This window comes from Tamandua tetradactyla, chromosome 4 (assembly GCF_023851605.1).
Source record: "Tamandua tetradactyla isolate mTamTet1 chromosome 4, mTamTet1.pri, whole genome shotgun sequence".
Classification (NCBI taxonomy): Eukaryota; Metazoa; Chordata; class Mammalia; order Pilosa; family Myrmecophagidae; genus Tamandua; species Tamandua tetradactyla.
Genome location: NC_135330.1, coordinates 2,058,503 through 2,069,199, shown reverse-complemented (window position 1 = coordinate 2,069,199; position 10,697 = coordinate 2,058,503). Strand labels below are relative to the sequence as shown.

General features: G+C 41.8%; 1 long non-coding RNA gene across 1 annotated transcript; it reads left to right on the top strand.

The window, feature by feature from the left end:
- The first annotated feature begins 766 nt into the window (after positions 1 to 766).
- LOC143678687 (uncharacterized) lies at positions 767 to 7,770 on the top strand. Its single transcript, XR_013173403.1, has 3 exons — positions 767 to 936; positions 3,809 to 4,127; positions 7,638 to 7,770. It is a non-coding gene; the product is annotated as an uncharacterized LOC143678687 (long non-coding RNA).
- Positions 7,771 to 10,697: the final 2,927 nt, after the last annotated feature.

Genomic DNA, 10,697 nt, shown 5'->3' with positions numbered 1-10,697 from the left:
AATAAAACTCTCTAATATCATTTATTTAGTCTCCTAGAATCTAAAATTTGAAGTCATCTAAAATGCCCCATCTTTCTCAACCCTCAACAAGCAGTGTCAATACAATTTCACACTGATGTAAGTAGCATAAATAATATCAATCCTATTGGAAAGGAAAGGTTTTAATCTAGGATAGAGTTCATTCGTGTCCTTATTTAATTTCTTATTTTATACTCTGAGTTACGAAATATGTCAGTTATCAAATGCATTTTTCAAATAATAATCATTTTTCTTCTCTAAACACTTTCATAAGGGAAAATGTACTTTGATAAATAAGGTTTAATGCAAAAATATCACTCACAAATCAAAGGACATTGAATAGAGAATAGTGCTCTTGGAGAAAAGGGCACATAGATCCCTGACTGACAGCCCATCTAGCCACAGATGCTGTACTGTGAGGAAAGGAGGGAAGGACAAGCCAGGCTAAAAGTAAATGCACCTGGAAGGTTTTCCCAGCCAGAAACAAAATCCCTGGGAACAGTCCATTTGTCCTCTAGTTCCAAACTTCCAATCTAATACTGCTGGGTGGGCAGAGACTCACTAAAGAGCCTGAAGGGTGGAGAAGGGACGGAAGTGAGTGGCTTTGTCACTTAAAAGCAACTTGTACCATGTATATTTAATGGGCCTATAAACTCAGACTAGAGAGAGAAAGTTGTGGGGTTAGATTTAGTCCTTCTATGCAAAAGTCTCCCCACTTTTTCCTGATGTAAATCTTTCTTTCAGAAAATCCTTAATCCATCAAGTTGATCCAAGATCAAACCACGAGAGTGCTCTGAGGACAGAAACAACTAGAGAATTTGATGAATGTGATGGCTCTGGCTGGCAGGAGAACCCCATCCCATACACCCTTGATAGGCTGAGAAGCAAGTCCACATGGGGACCCAGTCAGCTTTCAGGGTAAGGTCTGAGGGGGAAAGATGGATGGAGGGATGGAGGGATGGAGGGATGGATGGACGGATGGATGGATGGATGGAGGGAGAGAGGGAGGGAGGGATGGATGGATGGATGGATGGGCAGATGGAGGGATGGAGGGATGGAGGGATGGAGGGATGGAGGGATGGACAGACGGATGGATGGACAGATGGAGAGAGGGAGGAAGGGAGGGATGGACGGATGGGCAGATGGAGGGATGGAGGGATGGATGGATGGACGGATGGGCAGATGGAGGGATGGAGGGATGGATGGATGGACGGATGGAGGGATGGAGGGATGGAGGGATGGAGGGATGGATGGCTGGATGGATGGATGGATGGATGGACAGACAGATGGAGGGAGGGAGGAAGGGAGGGATAGAGGGATGGAGGGATGGACGAATGGACAGACAGAGGGAGGGATGGAGGGATGGATGGATGGATGGACGGACGGATGGACAGACAGATGGAGGGAGGGAGGAAGGGAAGGATGGAGGGATGGAGGGATGGAGGGATGGACAAATGGACAGACAGAGGGAGGGAGGAAGGGAGGGATGGAGGGATGGATGGATGGATGGATGGACAAACAGACAGACAGAGGGAGGGAGGGAGGGAGGGAGGGAGAGAGAAAAAGAAGAGGAAGAATAAGGAGGAGAAGAAGAAAAAGAAGAAGGAGGAGGAGGAGAAGAGGAGGGGAGGAGAAGAGGAGGAGGAGGAAGGGGACGGGAAGAGGGAGAAGAAAAAGAGGAATGAAAGGGGCAATAGATAGAAGGGGGATGTCATGCCATGGCTTCAGCAGAAAATTGCTATGAATTCCCAAAATTAACCAGCAGAGCCATCTCTACATGTGCTGACTCAGCCTAGGACCCCACAGACTGTCACCAGCTGGTCTGTGACTCACAGAGGCGGCCAGTGGGCGGAGGAGAAGAGGGTGTCCTGGGCAGCTGGTGCGGAAATGTTGAAAGACTTAGAGGGCACAAGACCCGCGATGAGCTGATCGTGCCCCTTCCGGCTTGGGAAGTCAGCCAGGGAGAAGGAAGGACCTGGCCTCCTTTCAGGGAGCTACCATCCCTTCCCCAGCAGAGATGCTCTTCTTAGGGTTACCTGGCCACACCTGCCTGCCTTAAATGTCAGCATGCTAAAGTGTTGAAACTTCCCTCTCTGCATTTCAACCTGAATATCTCCAACAATTAGTTTCCCAGAATATTAGCAGGTAAACACCCCTCCCCCACCCTTTTCCAGCACTCCTGAGACTACCTGAAATACAGGTGTGTCTTGCCACCTGCAAACACTAAAACGCCAGAAAAGAATAAATAACAGCCGTCTCAACTACTGAGTGCACAGACTGCAAGCGAGCACAGAAGGTCCCTGGATGGTTTGCTGCCTGGTCACCTCCCATAACTACTCCCCAGTGACCCCCACTCAGGCTGGCGCATTCGAGAATCTGGTGCACACTGAATCATGTGCTCACGCTGCCTGCCTGACCAGGTGCCTGAAACTCCACTCTGTGCTGACGTGTATCCTGTCTGCCACCCCCACCCCACCAAGCCTGCCACTACTCTGGACTGTTCTCCAGCAGATCATTACTCACTTCTTCACTGGGCTAGTCCAGGGATCATGCAGTGAAGTGAAATTAGGCACCATTTTGGATTGACTCCTGGCAAACAGCCACCTCCCAACTTCACAACTGCCAAAAAAGGGTAGCTCTAACTCCCTGGCACATATATTGAAATCTTGTTACTTATTTATAGCCCTATAGGTGCTGTTTTCCCTAGCAGACTACAGAAGGCAAACACATCACCCAGAGCAGTTTCTGGTTGTCTGGGCACTACACAAGGACTACCATTCCTCTCTCTAGCTCTGTCCAGTGCTTTCACTCTCCTTTCCCAGGCTGCATAACCCCCCAGTTCTGTACTCCACCTGTCAGTATCGGCATTTGTCCTTCGACCATGTGCTAAGGGCACACTCAGTCTTTCCTCTTTGGCTAACCACTTCCTCTATCACATTTAGTGCTCCATTGAAATCAGTGTAATCAACAGCTTCAAGTGGCAACTGTTTCCAGCACCCACCTAAACCCATGTAATAATTGACAGCCAACTGTGTCCCATAAGAGAGGAAAGGAACTGGCTCCCACTCCACTTTATTTTCCACCTTCCAGATTCTATCAAGAGTCCCAGACTGATGATTCTCCTTGCAGAGTTGGGCTTAGAGAGAGAGGCCACATCTGAGCCATAAAAAAGCTTCCTAGAAGGAACTCTTAGGCCTGGTTATCAGATTTCTTAGCTTCTCTCCTGCAGAAATAAGTTTTGTCTAGGCAGGCCTCAAAATCTAAGACTTGGTCTATTTTTGGGGAGTCACCAGTGGTTAAGAAGGTACTTGGGCTTCCCAGATGGGAAAGTTTAATAGTTCCATAACATATATGTTATATCCCCCCTTCAGACCCCCAAGGGACTTGAGTTTTTAATTATCAGTCCCCCTTATGCCCTGGTCTTCGCTGAGATAGGGGAAAGCCTGAAGAGCCGGGCAATTGAAATATCTCTGCAAGGCTTCAGATAACCCATGTCTGGGCCAGTGGAAAATCATGACTTTGGACCCAAAGTGTTCATACAAGGTGGGGTTTTAAAGGAATAGGATACATAAATAGACAGACAAGTAGACTCAGATTAACTTTGTAAATCTTCAAATCAAGGTCTGTACTATTGGAGATGAAAATCAAGTCATGGAGATGTTAAGGAACTCACCTAAGGTCACACAGCTGGTTAGTATCAGAGTGAAGTTCACTTCCAGATCCCCTTACTTCCATCTCGTGTTCTTTCTACAACACAAATGGCACAATTTCTGGACCTTTTGCTTTCTAGTCCCTGGGACAGCTCTTGGCCCAGAAGTCGAGATGTTCCTGAGAGTGAGAAATCAGATCAGAGCACCACACTCTGGAGGGACTGTAAGCAGTCAGACAGACGGAATACTATTGCTCCCGGCTCTGTCCACACCCCTACCCCATGCTCCATGAGGAATTACCAATGAGCAGACTCAGAGAAGATTCTCCTCCTGATAGCCCCATATTGTGGTGTCTCCTGTGGACTGGGGTTTAATACCCAGTAGAGAAACACAGCCTGTGTGTGATGCCCTAGAGCACTTCTCTGGAATCATTGTTCACACGTCTCCCCCAGGTACTAGGTAAGTCATTAAGTTTTCTGCACATCTATGCTTTTTCTATAAAATGGGGACAATCATTGTTCTGAGCTCATAAAATGATGAGACTAAAAAAGAAGAATTCATGTAACACGTTTGACACAGCACTAGCATTTAGTAATCACTCTGTAAATATTACTTCATCATCATCTTATTATTTTATTATTATTATCACCATTATTATTATTATTATTACTATTTTAAACCAGAATAACCTGAGTCATAGAATATGAAAGAAGCTACAGGTCAAACAAGTTCTATCTACTCTAGGGAACAGAAACATCTGTGGCAATTTTTCTGCCACTTTAAGCTATATCGATGTCCAACCTGAAAGCTTATCCCTGTGATAAGCTTTGCCTATCACAGGATGCCCGATCGTCAGCAGCAAACTGCCAGGCACCACCCAATCAGGACCCTAGCTCTGCTCCCCAAGGGCCTAAGTCCTGTTCAACTAAGTTCCTGGGCCCAGCTCCCAACCTAGCCGGCACAAGTGCTCCCATGCCAACAGGAGCACCTGGAAAAACAGAAGTGGCTTCCCGCGGACCCAGGCTCCCTTCCTAGCCTGGACATATGGCCCCTTCCACCCCCAGTGACAGCCCCACCAGACACCACTTCCACAAACTCCACGCAACCACAGAGGAAGCCACTCCTATCGAGACGCGAGGAGATGCAACAGTCAGGTTGGAATGGAATCGCAGGTCATCTCCCAGAAGACAGCAGGGTTGAGCAGAAGTGACCTGTTCAAGACCAGAACTATCTGAACTCTAGATATACCTCTTGTCCTAACGCACATTTCTTCACTGTGAGGTGGGCGTTGCACATTCTATCCTTTCTGTCCTCAACTTGCCCTTTTCCCTATTATCTAACTGAAAAACATTTTGAAAAAACTTGATCCCAACTTGGTCACCTTCTCCATCCTCTTGTCCAAGTTCATCACTCTCAAATTCTGCCTTCCATCCACAAAGAATGCCTTCCTTACACTTTGCAATGACACATTCATCATTTCTTTCCAAAGTTTTATCAGAAGTATCCACAGAGTACACATTGCTACCAACAGTCGCTTCAAAGCATTCGAGGTCTCTGCCCCGTTTATCAGGTTCCTCACAGCCCTTCCATAATCTTCCCTTTATCCATTTAACAACCATTCCAACATGTTTGGTTTTGCAAACTGCAGCAGCACCCCACTTCTCTGGTATCAAAATCTGCATTAGTTTTGCTGCCAGAAAGCAATATACCAGAAATGGAATGGCTTGTAAAAAAGAAATTTAATAAATTACAAGTTCACAGTTCTAAGGCCATAAATATGTCCTAACTAAGGCATCTAGACAAAGATACCTTAGCTCAAAGAAGAGCAATATGGAAAGGCATGTGACTGGCATCTGCTGGTTCTTTGCACCTAGGCTTCGTTGCTTTCAGCATGTTTCCTGCGGGGGTACCTCACTTGGTTTCTTGGGACTGGTTTCATCTCTTGGCTTCCTTTGGCTCTCTGTAGACTCTGGCTTGATTCGCATCTCAAGGTAAGGCATATGGTGACATCTGCTGGGCCCCTCATCTCCAAGCATCTGGCTCTTGTATGGCTCTGTCACTTCTGCTCTCCAAGTGTCTGCATTGGCTCTCCCCAAACATCTGTATCTGTGTCTCCATCTGAGGTTTTAAAGTACTCTGGTAAACTAATCAAGACCCAAGCTGAATGGACAGAATCACATCTCCTTCTAATCAAAGGGTCACATCCACAATTGGACACTGCACTTCTCTGTGGAGATAATCTAATCAAAAGTTACTGCCCTACAATATTGAATCAGGATGAAAACAAAATGGCTGCCCCACAAGATTGGATAAGAATTAAAAGATGATGATTTTGCCCTAAAGACTAGTTGCTGGCAGTCTTTGAGTCTTTGCCATGTGTCAAGGCACATGGCGGGATCTTCTGGTCTCTCCCTTCTTTTCCAAATTTCATTGACTTCAGCTTCTTGCATCCATGAATATCTCTCTCTCTCTCTCTCTCTCTCTCTCTCTCTCTCTCTCTCTCTCTCTCTCTCTCTCTCTCTCTCTCTCTCTCTCTCTCTGTCTTTATTCATTCCATTTATAAAGGACTCCAGTAATAGGATTAAGACCCATATTAAATGAGGTAGGTCGCACCTAAACTGAACTAGCCTTATCAAAAGATCCTACTTAAAATGGGTTCACACCCACAGGAACGGATTATATTTAAGAACATGTTTTCCTGGGGTACATACAGTTTCAAAACATGAAAAGAGAGGATGAATGTCTCTGTTTAGTGACAAAGAGGTTAATTTACTAGAAGAGATAACAATTATAAATATATACACACTTAGTCCAGAGCCTCAAAATGCATGAAGCAAATATTATCAGGCTTGATAGTTGCATTAATAGTAGGTGACAGCCATACACCACTTGTTTTCTGTGGTTGCTGTATTAAACTTTAATTTTTATAAGCATTTTAAATGAATTTACCTTTAGAAATAAATACACTAAACAGTTGTTTTAAATCAGAGTTATCAACTACAAACTTCAGATGAAGTTCTTTCCTATTTTACATATTTACCAGGATTATGTTAATCAACAGGTATGTTCAAAAGAACATAAGGTTTTTTTTTAGTTTCTCATTTTTTAAACTTTTTTATTGTATAGTATAACATATATACAAAACAAAGAAATCAAATAGCAATAGTTTTCAAAGCACTCTTCAACAAGTGGTTACAGGACAGATCCCAGAGTTTGTCATGGGCTACCATACGAGCCTCTCACATTTTTCCTACTAGCTGGTCCAGAATATAGGAGGCTAGAAGGCTTAAATACTTTTTATCATCACAATCAACTTTTTTTCCCTGTTTTTTTGTGAACAATAACATATATACAAAAAACTATAAACTTTAAAGCACAGCACCACAGTTAGTTACAGAACATACTTCAGACTTTGACATGGGTTACAACTTCACAATTTTAACTTTTTCCTTCTTGCTGCTCTAAAATACTGGAGACTGAAAGAGATATCAAGTTAATGATTCAGCATTCATATCCATTTGTTAAGTCCTGTCTTCTATGTATAATTTCACCATCACTGTTGATCTTCCCACACCTCTCACTGGGGGTGTTTGGGCTATGGCAGTTCTAAATTTTTGATACTGGAAGGGTCTGTCACTAATACGGGGTAGGGAGATGGAACTATCTGATGTCTGAAGAGGCTGGGCTAGGTGTCAGGACTTATCTGGACCAGAGACCTATTTGGATGTTGTAGGTTTCTGGAATGTTACTGTAGTGCTTGGAACCCTTGTGGAATCTTATTTATTGCCCTAGGTGTTCTTTAGGATTGGCTGGAATGGTCCTGCGTGGGGGTTGACAGGTTATGATAGGTAGCAGTGTCTAACTGAAGCTTACATAAGAGTGACCTCCAGAGTAGCCTCTCGACTCTATTTGAACTCTCTCTGCCACTGATATTTTATTAATTACACTTCCTTTCCCCCTTTTGGTCAGGACATATACCACTTTTGATCATGGATAAAATATCTAGACACAAGATCAACAAGGAAACGGAAAACTTGAATGAAACTATAAGCTAACTAGACCTAAGAGAAATATGTAGCGCACCATATCCAACAGCAGGAGAATACACATTCTTCTCTAGTGCACGGGGATCATTCTCCAAGGTAAGAATATAGTTATTTCACACAAGCCCAAAATTTAAAATTATTTAAGTCACATATGTATCTTCTCTGATAATAGAGTGCAGATAAAGAACAATTACTGAGGAAGAACTGAAAAGTTCATGAATATGCAAATATTAAACAACACACTCTTACATAATAAGTGGATCAAAGAAGAAATCACAAGGGAAATTAAGAAATATCTCGAGGCAAATGTAAATGAAAATACACATACCAAAAGGGATAGCTCTAATACTTGTATTTATAAAGAAGAAAGCTGGCAAATCAAGGGCCTAACCTGATAACTGGACCACTTAGTAAAAGAAGAGCAAAATAAAACCAAACTGAGCAGAAGGAAGGAAATAAGATCACATTTGAGCAGAAATGAACGAAATACCGAATCATAGAACAACAGGGAGAATTGATTAAACTAAAAGCTGGTTCTTTGAGAAGACTAATAAAATCAACAAACCCTTAGCTAGACTGACACATACAAATAGAGAGAAGATACAAATAATAAAATCAGAAATAAGAGGATACATTACCGTAGACCCTGAAGAAATGAAGAAGATAATGAGGTACCAAGAACGGCGGTGTGCCCACAGGCCAGGCACCTCGGACGGAATAGCGACTCCCTGGAGACACGGGCCACCCACAGACCAGAGAAGAGCTAGAAGACAAGGAAATCCATCGCACCAGTAAAGCCGTTGAATCACTGAAAGCCATTAAAATCCTGCCAACAAAGAAAAGCCCAGGACCAGATGTCTTCACAGGAAAACTTAACCAAGCATCCCAAGAAGAATGAATACCCAAATATTGAAGAAGAGGGAACAATACCTACCTCATTCTACGAAACCAACGTCACCCTAATACCAAAGCCTAATAAAGATATTACAAGAAAAGAAAACCTCAGACCAATCCCTCTAATGAATACAAATGCAAAAATCTTCAACAAAATACTTGCAGACTGAATCCATCAACATATTAAAAGAATTACACAACCCATGGCCAAGTGGCTTTTATTCCCACAAGAAAATCAATTCATATAATATGCTACAATAACAAATCTAAAAGTAAAAACCACATGATCATTTTGTTTGATGCAGAAAAGACATATAACAAACTGCAGCATCCTTTCATGATAAAAACACTTCAAAAGGTAGAAATCAAAGGAAATTTCCTCAACATGATAAAAAAAACATTTATTAACCCGCAGTTAACATCATGCTCTATGATGAGAAACTGAAAGCTTTCCCTCTGAGACCAGAAACAAGCAAGGATTCCCACTGTCACCACTGCTAGTCAACATTGTGCAAGAAGTTCTAGCCACAAAATTAGGCAAAAATAAATAAATAAAAGGCATTTTTCCAAAGAGGAAATACAGATAGCTAAAAAGAACATGATAAGATGCTCATCCTCATTAGCTATTAGGTAAATACAAATCAAAACCACAATGGGATATCATCTCATACTGCTAGAATGGCCACTATTAAACACACAAGAAACTACAAGTGTTTGAGAGGATGTGGAGAAATAGGAGCACTTATTCCCTGCTGGTGAGAATGTAAAATGGTACAGCTGCTGTGGAGGATGATTTGGTGGTTTCACAGGAAGCTTAGTATAGAGTTGCCTTACAACCCACAACTCAGGATATACCCGAAAGTCTGAAAGCAGGGCCACAGACATTTATACACTGATGTTCATAGCAGCATTATTCACAGGTGCCGAAAGATGGACACCCAGATATGCATCAACAGATGACTGGATAAACAGAATGTGGTATGTACATACGTTGGACTATTATACAGCAGTGTAAGCAATGAAGTACTGAAGCACGTTACAATATTCCAAGAAGAATTAACACCGATCCTGTTCAAATTCTTCCAAAAAAATGAAACCAAGAGAGCACTTCCTAACTCATCCTCTGAGGCTAGCATCACCCTAATATCAAAGCCAGACATAGATCCCATGCAAAAGAAAATTACAGATCAATATCCTTTATAAATATAGATGCAAAAATCTCAACAAAATATTAGTAAGCCAAATCCAACAGCACATTAAAGGAATTCTACATTTTCTAATCTCAACATTAGAAAATCAATTAACATAACACAGCATTTTTAGAACAAAGGGAAGAAGTTACATGATAGTCACAATTGATTCAGGAAAGACTAGCAAAATCCAGCACCGCTTGGTGCTAATAATGCTTAGAAAACTAGGAGTTGATCATATTCCTCAACATGATAAAGGGCATATGAAAAACCGAATCCGACATCATACCCAATGGCAAAAGATTGAAATCTTTCCTTCTAAGATCATAAATGAGACAAGGATCCCATTATCACCATGATTATTCAACATTATGCTGAAAGTTCTAGCCAGAACAATTATGTAAATAAAATAATTAAAGGCATGCAAATTGGAAAGGAAGAAGTAAAACTTTCCCTATTTGCAGATGGCATATTCTTAATCAGACAAAATACGAAAAAATCCATGACAAAGCTACTAGGGCTAATAAACAAATTCAGCAAAATGGAAAGATACAAGATCAACCACAAAAATTTGTAGTGTTTCTATATATGAATAATAAACAATCTGAAGAGGAAAAAGAAAAACTTCCCTTACAAAATCAATTAAAAGAATCAAATATCTAAGAATAAATTTAACAGACTGTGTGAAGGATTTGTACATGAAAAAGCACAAAATATCACTAAAAGAAACCAAAGAAAACCTAAGGAAGGACATTCCTTATTCACGGATTGGAAGACTAAATATTGTTAAGATATCGCTTCTACCAACACGATTTACAGATTCAACACAATCCCAATCAAAATTCTAATAGCACCCTTGTAGAAATGGAGAAAACAATCATCAAATTAATATGGAAGTT